The sequence below is a fragment of the Lissotriton helveticus genome, chromosome 9 (genome assembly GCF_964261635.1).
Source record: "Lissotriton helveticus chromosome 9, aLisHel1.1, whole genome shotgun sequence".
NCBI classification, from domain to species: domain Eukaryota; kingdom Metazoa; phylum Chordata; class Amphibia; order Caudata; family Salamandridae; genus Lissotriton; species Lissotriton helveticus.
In genome coordinates, this window is record NC_136070.1 from 546,799,717 (window position 1) to 546,812,621 (window position 12,905).

Here is a 12,905-nt window from a genome sequence, read left to right on the forward strand (position 1 = left end):
CGCGAGATGCGTGAGGGATGTCAGGGTCCGTGCTCACGCGAGAAGCGTGAGAGATGGTGGATCGGCCGCGTCGCGCGCCAGGAGTGAGGCGCGGGCACTCACTGCGCATGCGCGGAAAGGCCAATCAACCGACCGGGGACCGGGGGCCGAGTACAGCGGTGCAGCCGGAGGGCTGGAGGCAGCGTGGAGCAGCGGGGCCACTCGGGGGTACCTGAGGGTGATGATCAGGTCCGCGGAGCTGCGGGTGACGCAGGACGGCACAGGAGGCAGGCCGGAAGTCGGCACTGGTGAGTGGAGTGCCGGGTGTGCCGGGCGGTGCGCCACGTGCGGGCTCGCACGGCGCTCGGCAGCAGAGCACGCCTGGGTCACGGTGGCGCGGCAGGGCACGCTCTGGGGTGGAACTAAGACCACCGTCGTCGCCAGTGTGGTGTCCTGGTCTAGGCCTAAGGAGAGACGACACAGGACACTTGGGTTGCAGTTGATGGCGGCAACTAACCTAACCACGCCCAGCTCCCTGGGCCTTTTATTACTTAACTTGCGTGTCCACGCACACGCCTGGACTGAACCAACGACCCCTTACGCTCCAGGGGTAGACCATGCAATAACAGTGGGAGGGGGCGTGTGCTACAGTGGTACACCCCACTGGCAGCAACACTACAGTGCGCTTTACAAATATAGGATTATTATTATTATAATGAAATACATTGTGCTGGGTAAAAGGAACATCTGTTTATTATTAACAGCTATGACAAACGTCAGTAGTAGAAACTTCTACGAAATTATAAGTGATTACTACTTTGTCGCATTTGAAAGCCTAAAACTTTGAAACATAGATGGAACATTCTATTTGCACCTAAAGCTAGAATATATGTTCACTCGGACAATCATGCATTTAACAGCAAGTTACCAACACAAGTTAATTAAGCTGAGGGGGCAAACTCAGAGACCCCAGCAATGACGGAGAGTTAACAGGAAGCCCGTGTAACGATGGGGAGTTACCAACAAGGTGGTAGATACCATTGTTGCAGCAGGTGCAGTGGCACTGACCAGAGCCCCAAGGAGTCCTTGAAAATGATCAGTGCTGTGTTTTAATACCCCAACAGTAGTCAAAGGGGCCATTTTCCATGCCTTCTTTACCAGGGCCTTTGGCATCCCTTCTTCGTTACTGGTTACCAAGTCCAAGTGGGTGGAACCAGTGATCACTAAGGGCCTGATTCACAGAGGGCCTCCGCACTTGTGAGGCCCAGCAGTCGTTGGGATGTTCTGCACTTTGGGAGGAATCTCCGCACTGACAATTCTCATGGTGGAGATTCTGACCTGAGTGCGGCGGCTCCCTCACTACTGAGGGTCCTCAAACACGAGAGCCAGTTGCGTAACTAAACTTGAGGGGGCCCGTCTGTAGGGTGCGTGGAGGGGCCCCCTCCGAACTCAATCTGGAGCTCTCCAGCCGAAGTGCTGTGCTGAGGGGGCCCCCTGGAGGATGGGGGCCCCCGCACTGCGGGGGCTGCGGGTCCTGTGTTACGCCCCCGATGAGAGCAGAGGCCCTTTATGAATCAGGCTCTAATAACTATGCAGGGTCATCGACATTACATATGGTGGTAGGTAGGTGAGTAATTAAAATGGGATTTATAAAGCACACAGCTACTCAGAAGAGTGTCCCGGCCCTAAATACTCCTACCTTTGACAAGTCTAAAGGTAGCAATAAGACCTACAGACAATCCTGCACATGCAGACAGTGAACCGTCAGCGCCTTCAAACATCACACAGAAGTGACTCTCACATGAGCAACTACCACATTAGCAATGTCTCCATCTCATCATTAGCACAACACAAGCAGTGACTCTCACGGCTAAGAGCTGCCAACTATCACATCAGCGAAGGGCGCAGATCCTCTTGCACTTTCCACCAACATGACTCATGTGAATGTTTACCTTAAAAATACTTTTTCTACCTAATGACTGAATAGTCGGTGCCCATTCCAACACAGAAAAGTAAAATTAACAAAAAGATAGCCAACTGCGCAAACCCCAGAATTACCAGAAGAGTGGTCTTGTGTGTTCCTAAACACTGCCAGGTTCAAGGTCTTCCTCGGATTGTCTAGATAAAAACAAACATCTCAGAGTATTCAAAATAAACTATGAACTTAATAAACTAAAGAGGAGTGGGAAAAGAAAGGTTGTTTCCAGATTGAAAATCCATTGTGTGCATTAGGTCGCTATTTTGATAATATTTTGCTTTTAATATGCATTACTGCAGTCCATTTTGCTTTTGGATGTTGCTGGGTATCGTTTCCTTACTGCCCAACATCCTACAAAAAAGATGAAAGTTAAAAAAAACAAGCATTTGCAATGCAATAGGTCTCACCTTGGGGACCGTATATGTTTTTAGCTATGCAGCACATTATCCTGAGTGCTACAACATCTAGGGGGCCATTAGGATGGCAGGCGGGCTTTGCCCGCCCGCCACCCTATCGGGAAACGGGACCGCCCGCCTCGAGGGCGGGGGTCCCGAAATGTGCATTAGGACGCGCCCGCCAAAGTGGCGGGCGCAATCCTCATTTTAACATTGTGGCGGCCGGTGCTCACTGCACCGCCCGCCACAATCTAACGATCAAATGCATGCATTTGCATACACGAGGCGGCAGGCACCCCGCGGTGCCTGCTGCTTTGTGTATGCAAATGCGGGGGGGTACCACAGGTACCCCCCCATTGCACCAATCCCCTCGGCCATCACCAGGGGGGCCCGCAGGGGGCCCCCAAACCAAAGACCGCCTGCCTTTCCGTGGCGGCATTGCCGCCACGGAAAGGCCTGACAAAATGCTCATTATAATATGGTTGGCGGTGTCTAACAGACACCGCCACCATATGTAACACATTCCGCCCCGGCCGCAAGGCGACCGGGGCGGAAAACAGGCGGGCGGTGTTTTGCACCGCAGCGGTACCCCCCGCCATCCTAATGTGGCGGGGGGGAATTGGGCAATGGATGTTGGGCGGATTGCCTCCGCCAGGTCGGCGGTGGCTACCGCCAGCCTGGCGGAGGCAATCCGCCCGACATCATAATGGACCCCCTAGTGTTTTTTAACTTGGAAGTTGTTTGGGGGGGTGCATTTTTATATAGAGCGAACTAGACTTGAATGTTTTGGAGCGCTTAACATTTACCCCAGTTGCATTACACAAGGCGTTGGGCAATGTTGCCCTGTCTGAGGTCCAATCTCCTGAGCAGAGGAGCCTTGCCTTGCCAAATTCTCTGCTCTTGGAGGTGTGTGGGATGGGAGGTTGGATAACACTAATAAACCCCTGTCTTTTTTCCAATAGGTTTTGCAGATTCGTGAAACAGCTGTCTCACTGGATCTCATGTTTTTGATTCAAGTTCGGAAGGATAACAGGCTGATGCAGTCAAACATGACGAGGAAGCTATTGCGATATACATGGGCTCTGCAGAAGGGGCTTTAGCCCACTAAGCTGCTCTGTCAGCTATAATAAGATGTAGCCTACTGCATGTTGCTTCTCTTTAGAAAAGGGGGGGCCAATCGGCCCCCACGCAGGCATGGCAGGGACCGGCCCCTCCCATATCCCGGTCCCCTTCGTGGTGGCTAGCCCCCCGCCCTCGCCCCGGAAGTAGTTGTGCACTTCCGGGGCGAGGGGGCGGGGCCGCGGCAGCGAAAGGGTTAAGAGCCTGTTGGGACATGGTGGATTCTATTTCTTGGCATTCGCAATTTGAGAAGGGGCAGGGCGCAAGCACTAGCACTGCCTGGAACAAAAGTTATTCTCCCAGGCCACAACAGCCATTCCAGCAGCCCTTTCGAGCAGCGCAGGGTGGGGAGACAACCCAGAAAACCAGAGGTAATGGAGGTACGAAGGGGGTGTGCTGGGACTTCAACAGAAGGACATGCAACAGGGCACAGGGCACCTGTAAGTTCAGGCACGCGTGCAATCTATGCGGCCACCCTTCCCACCCAGAGGCGACATGCCGGAATAAAGGCAATGGGTCGGGTAATAGGGGAAGGAAAAAACCAGAATAACAAGATCCATCCCATTGTAGCACATTCACCTATTCTTTTGGCGGCAATGATCCCCTGGCTTAATAGGTACCCTAACCACACTTCTGCGAGACTGTTGCAAGAGGGTTTCACCCACAGTTTCCGAATTCCAGCTGGGGGTTATGTCGGGACACCACAGTGTAGAAATCAGCTGTCAGTACTTTCCAATCCCACGCTGGTGGCGACCAAAATAGAAAAAGAGTTGCGTTTAGGTAGGGTAGCGGGACCTTTTCATGTCATCCCTACTCAGAATTTTGTATGCTCGCCTTTGGGGGTGGTACCAAAGAAGGAGAAGGGAGAGTATAGGCTCATCCACAACCTGTCTGCACCTAAGGGCCTATCCTTGAATGATGCTATTGATGAATCAATCTGCAGCGTTAAATATGCGTCTTTTGATCAGGCAGCGGACATGCTGAGGGGCTTGGGCACGGGGGCACTGATGGCAAAATCAGATATTGAGTCTGCCTTTAGACTGCTCCCTGTCCACCCGGAGGACCAGCGCCTCTTAGGCTTTTCCTTTGAAGGGAAGTACCACATGGACAAGTGTATGCCCATGGGCTGCTCCATTTCATGTGCATATTTCGAACAGTTCAGCTCTTTCCTGGAATGGACTCTAAGGCAATGTACGGGTCACCAGTGGGTAATGCACTACCTGGACGATTTTCTTTTTCGGGGTCCGGCTGGCTCACAGGAGTGTGCGTCAGCATTGCAGGAATTTTGCGTGCTCATGCGCTCTTTCGGGGTCCCTTTGGCACAGGGAAAGACGGTCGGGCCGGTAACATGCTTGGAATTTTTAGGAATTGAACTCGATTCAGTGGAGGGATGTTTTAGACTACCGATGGAAAAGATACAAAGATTCAAGAATACCCTAGGACTATGCATACAGGCTAAGAAAGTTACTCTACAAATGTTGCAACAGACAGTGGGTCAGTTAAACTTTGCATTGCGGGTAATACCCATGGCACGCCCTTTTTCACGCTCAATTGCACAGGCCATGAGGGGTCTTCGGGAAAAGCATCACCGGACACGGCTATCTGCTGAGGTTATCCAAGGACATGCGCATATGGATCGCATTCCTGGAGGACTTCAATGACAGAGTGCTGTGGGGTGCACCCACGCTGTCCTCGGAAGACCTGGGCTTGTGGACTGACGCGGCAGGCAGTGTAGGGTTTGGTGCAATCCTTGGTAGGAAATGGGTGGCACAGAAGTGGCCCGCCTGGTGGGAGGAGAGCGGGCTGACGATGAACATTGGTTTCCTCGAGCTCTTCCCAATCTGGGTGGCATTGAAAGTGTGGCCCGAGGATTTGGCCGACCGATCTGTTATCTTCTGGTCAGATAATATGTCAGTGGTGGAATGCATCAACAATCAAGCGGCGAGGTGTCCATTCATACTGCGCCTGATGAAGGAGATTGTGCTGTGTTGCATGTCATTGAATATACTTTTCAGGGCGAAACATGTCCCGGGGGTGTTGAACAATGCAGCTGATGCCCTTTCTCGTTTTAAGATGCAGGTGTTCAGGGATCACTTGCCGGAGGCGGAGGCAGCCCCGGCCCATTTCCCGTCGAGTCTCTGGCAGATTGGTGCCCCCAACTACATGACCTCGTGGCAGCCAGCCTAGCACCCAAGACAAGGACAGCTTACGAAGGGGCGTTCAGGTCTTACTGTCACTTTCTGGGCCAAGACTGGGAGAGTGGGTGGACTATGGAAGCTAGCTTCAATAGGTACATGACCGCCCTACACAAAGAAGGGCGCCGCCGGCAGCAGCCAGCAGGCACAAGGCGGCAATATCTTTTTTCGCACGTGCAAAAGGGGTCAGGATCATACAAACAGCTTCCTAGCTCAGAAGGCATTGAAGGGATGGCGGCGCCTGCAGGCACCTTCCACAGATTCTAGGAAACCAATAGGTTTTGAATGATTGTCGGCAGTTCTCCTCGCTCTGCCGGACACATGTAGCTCTGCGTTCGAGGTGGGCCTCTTTAAAACGGCATTTTCATTAGCCTTTTATGGGGCCTTCAGGGTAGGTGAACTGGTGGCGGCCAACAAATGTGATAGGGTAGGCGGCCTCCAGCTGCATGATGTCAGCATAAGGAGTGACACAATGTGGATTGTAATCAGGAAATCAAAAACTGGCCAGGAAGCTAGGGGTCAAAGCTTGGTGTTACACCGGGCACGGAGAAATCTCTGCTGTCCGGTGACACACGTGGAGGAACTGATAAGGCAGCGGCCGCAAGGGTGTGGGGGGCCTCTACTGATGCATAGGGATGGTACACCACTGACCAGATTTCAGTTCCAGAGGGTACTAGCCATGAGTATGACCAGGGCTGGTTATAACCACAAAGACTTTGGTACTCACTCCTTCCGGATAGGGGCAGCCACAGAGGCAACGGCCAGGGGGCTGAACACAGCTAGTGTGCAAAAGATTGGGAGGTGGTCCTCGAATGCCTATAAACGGTACGTGCGGTTGCACATGTTGTGAGAGCTGTCGCCATTTGGAGTTTTTCTAACGCCTGCTGTTTTTTGTCTGGTTATTTACAGTTTCTCGGGCCTGTGACGCAGGACGGAAACTATCCATGAATCATCACATCAACTCATCAACATCACGGAAATGCCGGGAAGACAAACAGAAGACAGTGGTAGTCTGGGTTGTGGGTCATTCATATGTCAAGCGTGCTAATCCTATTTTCCTTGCAGGATCGGGTAGACGGAGGGTGGAGAGCGGCGGGTGGACGGTCTCCTTCCATGGCAGGGGGGGCTTCGCCTCAGTCAATTCAGGGAATATATGTCGGATTTGTTAAGAAGACATACTGCACCTCCTTCGGCGGTGATCCTTCATCTGGGGGGGAATGATCTGACAGGTCTGGGTAGAAGGGTCCTCCTGGAAGAGATCATAGCAGCAGCAGGGTGGCTGGCCAAACGGTTACCGGGGAGCGTGATTGTATGGTCACAGCTGATACCGAGAATGCAATGGAGAGGAGGGGACTCAGTCAGCGCGTTGAATAACTCGGTAAAGAGAGTCAACAACAAGCTGGACAAGTTATTTAGAACTCCGGTCCTACAGACCATACCCCACGGTTGCATCTGGGGGGAGCACTTCTACCTGCGGGACGGGGTCCATTTAACAGAGGCAGGGAATGCCCTTTTTATAAGGAATATCTTGGCATGGGTTGAGGTCTTTGCAGGGAGGTTATGACCTTTCTATAAGATTGGTTGGGAGGGGGGGGCCAGATAGTCGGTCAACTACACTGGCCTGTGGCGGTAAGGTCATAATCGGTGAGCAGCATTTTTAAGGTCCTTAGGGGGGGGCGGGCCCATTCACGAAAGGGGCCGCCCGCCGGGAGGGGCCATTGGTCTCTCCCAGAACTTCAGGGGCAGGATATGATATCCATTACTTAGAAGGGTGCGGGGGAGGGAGTTTACGCTTTCCTCAGGCTGGTAGCCACCCCTCACAGACACTATGACGTCATCAAGGTGCGCAAGTGTCAGGGCCCTCCTGTTATGGTTAAATGGAGTTCAGGGAGCGCACGTGGGTGAAACGTGCCCTGGGTTGCGCATGCGCATCTCGAACGTGAGAGCGTAGCTGTAAAAGGATCTGACACCGGTTAGCGACCTTGCCGTACGACTTAATTATTAGAATGCATTTTTAATTTTCAGGATGTTAGATTCGGTTAGGAAACACGCTGTACTAGATATTTGTTAAGGTTAGCCCATCATACCATGTCAAAATGGATGTTAATCTAATGTTCTGAAATGTGCATTTAATAATTGGAAATTGTTTATTTTATTAAAATTTTAATTTTGTTTTTATATTTTAATAAATACGGCCAGGGGGGGCCCTGACCCCCTGACTTCCAAAGACCCATGTGTTGAATGGTTGAATTAAGTAATGCAGTCAGTGTGTTAAGGAGGGGGCTGGCCGGTAGTCCCAGACCATGAGAAAAGGGGGGCCAATCGGCCCCCACGCAGGCATGGCGGGGCCCAGCCCCTCCCATATCCCGGTCCCCTTCGTGGTGGCTAGTCCCCCGCCCTCGCCCCGGAAGTAGTTGTGCACTTCCGGGGCGAGGGGGCGGGGCCGCGGCAGCGAAAGGGTTAAGAGCCTGGGGAGCGCGGGAAGCGGCCTCTTTGTGCCCGCGCTCCCAGGCTCGCTCCTCGCCCCACCGTGGGGCTGTGTAATTTTTTCCCACCCTCCAGCCCCTTGATTAGCGGAACTTGGGTACAGTCAATGGTAAGTATACTATCTAGCGATGTGCAGGATCATAGGAATAACATGCTTGCTTCATTAGGCCTTTTTTCCCGTTTTCAGGAGGAATGTACAGATGTAGATGTGTTGTGCTTTGCTGTGGTTGTAACTAATTTCTCCTTAGGCCTTTTTTCCCGTTTACAGGAAATGTAAATATGTATTATGTTGTGTGCTTTGCGTTAAAATAATTTTCTCCTTAGGCCTTTTTTCCCTCTTAGTATAGCAATGTCGTATTTAGTATGTGGGTCTGCCGGTAAGGTCATAATCGGTGAGCAGCATTTTTAAGGTCCTTAGGGGGGGGGGGCGGGCCCATTCACGAAAGGGGCCGCCCGTCGGGAGGGGCCATTGGTCTCTCCCAGAACTTCAGGGGCAGGATATGATATCCATTACTTAGAAGGATGCGGGGGAGGGAGTTTACGCTTTCCTCAGGCTGGTAGCCACCCCTCACAGACACTATGACGTCATGAAGGTGCGCAAGTGTCAGGGCCCTCCTGTTATGGTTAAATGGAGTTCAGGGAGCGCACGTGGGTGAAACGTGCCCTGGGTTGCGCATGCGCATCTCGAACGTGAGAGCGTAGCTGTAAAAGGATCTGACACCGGTTAGCGACCTTGCCGTACGACTTAATTATTAGAATGCATTTTTAATTTTCAGGATGTTAGATTCGGTTAGGAAACACGCTGTACTAGATATTTGTTAAGGTTAGCCCATCATACAATATCAAAATGGATGTTAATCTAATGTTCTGAAATGTGCATTTAATAATTGGAAATTGTTTATTTTATTAAAATTTTAATTTTGTTTTTATATTTTAATAAATACGGCCAGGGGGGGCCCTGACCCCCTGACTTCCAAAGACCCATGTGTTGAATGGTTGAATTAAGTAATGCAGTCAGTGTGTTAAGGAGGGGGGTGGCCGGTAGTCCCAGACCATGTGAACGGGGAAGAGAGAGCAGCTGAAGTGACCTACAGAGTGGGCAGGGGTGCAGGCAGTGCACAAGATCACAGCACTCTCCTTCTTACTAATGAAAGACCTCATTCCAACTAGATGCATCAGCCATCAGACATATAATCTTATCTAGCAAAGGCAGTCTCTTGAAAACTAAATACACATGTAACATGGAAAATCTACAAAGTAGTTCAATGAAAAACAGCCAAGTCATTTGGCACACCCATCCATCCGCGCATCACAAAACAACGATCATTAGCTGGATAGACCTAATTTCACTTTCACGTTAAACACCAGGAGCCCATTATGTATTATGCTTTATGCTAACAAATCTGGTGTTGGACACGCACAGCATAACAGCAACACACAACCGGAATGTCTTATGCAAAATTACCTAATTAGCCTTAGTCGGGGTTGGTTTATCTTAAACTGAAGAGAGTGCCAGGTTACAACAAAGGGCTCGAAATGACAATTCATGGCAAAAGGGACTGCCCATATAGCAAAATATAATTTAGCCCGGGACACCGAAATCCAGCTCTGGAGCTGGGTTTCGGTGTTCTGTAGAACTTGCTCCATACTAGAGATTCCAGAACAGAATGCCACTTTTTCAAAGGGACTACCTGGTACTGCTGACTAGAACTCTGGTAAAGGTGCACTACTATTGCCAAAATATAATCTAAACCAGATTCTCCAAGTAACTTCTTTATGAAGTGCACAGTGTATACATTCAAGTGGGCACGTTGCGCCTGAACCTTTGGAAATACAATATTTTTGGATATATTTGACAGTGAGAGGCTCTAGTGGCATAGCCTCTAGAGCTGCAGACCTCGGAACTGGGTTCAAGTCGTGCGTCGGTAATTGCGCCTTCAACATAAAAAAATTAAAAAGAATGTCACTAAAACAATGCAATGAAAAATATTTTTTAATCCCAACGCAGCGTAGCGTTGGCCCACCAGGAGGAACCGTGAACGCTGGCCAACCAGAACAAACAATGAGTGAAATCTCCTGGGAGGAATCAAGCACGTAAAGGCAGGACAAAAACGATTATCCAATAGAAAGCAGAGCTTTCCAAAGGACAGTGCATGTAACCAATTGAAAGCCAATAGGAGTGATGAAAGCCCATATAGTGATTACACCATGTCTTGTAGATAGCGCAAGCGCAGTGCCTAGGCCCGACCTAAAAAAAAGAACCACTATGACGAGTTGTCACATCACTTTTTTTAACATTTTTCATGGGAGGTAGGTTGTGATGGGAGGCAAAAGGGAAAAAAAAGGGAGGAAACAGTGCCGCTGCTACACACAAGGCTGGTCAGCAGCCAAAAGTCTCTATGAGTAGCCAGCATTGTCCACATCGTTATGCTTTTTTTGTTATGGCAGGTGGGGGGCACCACTGATCACGAGGGATGGTGAGAGGGGCAACACCACAAAAGAAGGAGGGAGGGGAGAGGGAAAAATGCACTATGACGAGGCCAGCAATGTCTGTTTCTTAAGCACTTTCACACTGAGCCTCAAATTTACCGTGGATTACACTCATATGTCTTGTGAATGTTACAGTAAAAATATTTTTTCTACAAAACATTCATTGGTATTTTTAATGGAGTTTACCTCTACTAGACTAAATGGAGGTGGAAAAGGAAAGGTTTGGGCCAGATTGCAAATACATTTTGTGCAGACCGCTGTTGTATTATGAGCATGCTTTTAATATAGTATTATATTGCAATATTTATATACCACTTACTACCACTATGTGGGGCACTGAAGCACTTGCCTACATCGGATGCACTCTACACATTGCAGGATGCGAGGTTGGAAGTGTGTTGTCTTTGCTTTGATCCTGTGGAGAAAGGGTTTCCATGCCGTGCATGAGGACCACCAAGGTACTGTTTTGGTGCTATGGGACACAACGCTTAGCAGTGTGATGGATGAAGACGTGTGATAGACAGGCACACAGTTTATGGTCTTCAGTAAGCTGGCATCTTTCAGCAGCCCAGCAGGTCTCTTTAAGGTATTTCTAATGTTTATAGTCCACAAAGCTTGTTACTGCACGCGGTTGTCCATTCTGAAATTCTTTGCTTAAACTTTAGGGTCCTGTGCCGGCAAAGGTGAAAGGGAGAAATGGTGTAGATATCTTCTCGGATGGACTTCGCTAAAATCATACCATATCCAATTGTCATTGTGAGTTGTCTGAAAATTGTCATAGTATGTAGTTAGTTGCTACCTGCAGTGGTGGAATAAATTAAAACCTTGTTTAGCAAGAAGCACGTGGTAGATCTCTTCACGTATTCCATGCCTGATCAATTGTTGATTGGTGATGTATTTGCTATGGACTACTACAGCACTGGGTGATGGACATGACCATAGCAGTAGTGCTGTATGGGAGTGTAAGGGTCAAGCAGTAATAGGGAATTATTATGCAGCCTGAATGAACTGCAATCAACTGGCAAACCACGGAATGTTATGGTATTACTCTTAGTGTCAATTATACAATGGATTTGTATTGTTGTTACATTTATATAGCACTTATTATCCCTGACAAAGTGTTAAAGCACTTTACTCTGGGCAGCACTGTGCTCCAGGACCCAGTGTTAGTATTTTTGGTTTGTTTTGAGATTAGTCTTGCGCTCTTAAGTAAACCATGGGGATACAAAAGGGGATGATGGACGGAGCGTTTGAGCAAATCAAACACTCATCCCCAGTTAACTGATCTAGGTTTAATCCATCACCATTCTTTAGCCCACTCAGCCACCCCAGTTCAGACATGGCCATATGCAAATCAGTCTGACCCTGTGCCTCATGGGAACAGTCCAGCCCGAACTGCCAAGCCATGTCTTCCCTGGACCGGAAACAAGCATCCTGGGACCGGTTTCGGATTCATAATCCTCATCAGCCAGGCTATCTTGAATCCAGTGGCCAAGTGAGCAAGGGGCTCACGTCTGAGCATACCCTGCCACACTTAGGGCGAACAAAGGGATACAAAAGGGGATGATGGACGGAGCGTTTGAGCAAATCAAACACTCACACCCAGTCAACTGATCTGGGTTTAATCCATCACCATTCTTTAGCCCACTCAGCCACCCCAGTTCAGACATGGCCATATGCAAATCAGTCTGACCCTGTGCCTCATGGGAACAGTCCAGCCCGAACTGCCAAGCCATGTCTTCCCTGGACCGGAAACAAGCATCCTGGGACCAGTTTCGGATTCATAATCCTCATCAGCCAGGCTATCTTGAATCCAGTGGCCAAGTGAGCAAGGGACTCACGTCTGAGCATACCCTGCCACATTTAGGGCGAACAAAGCGATACAAAAGGGGATGATGGACGGAGCGTTTGAGCAAATCAAACACTCACCCCCAGTCAACTGATCTGGGTTTAATCCATCACCATTCTTTAGCCCACTCAGCCACCCCAGTTCAGACATGGCCATATGCAAATCAGTCTGACCCTGTGCCTCATGGGAACAGTCCAGCCCGAACTGCCAAGCCATGTCTTCCCTGGACCGGAAACAAGCATCCTGGGACCGGTTTCGGATTGGCAGTTCGGGCTGGACTGTTCCCATGAGGCACAGGGTCAGACTGATTTGCATATAGCCATGTCTGAACTGGGGTGGCAGAGTGGGCAAAAGAACGGTGATGGATCAAACCCAGATCTTTTTACTGGGTGTGAGTGTTTGATTGGTTCAGA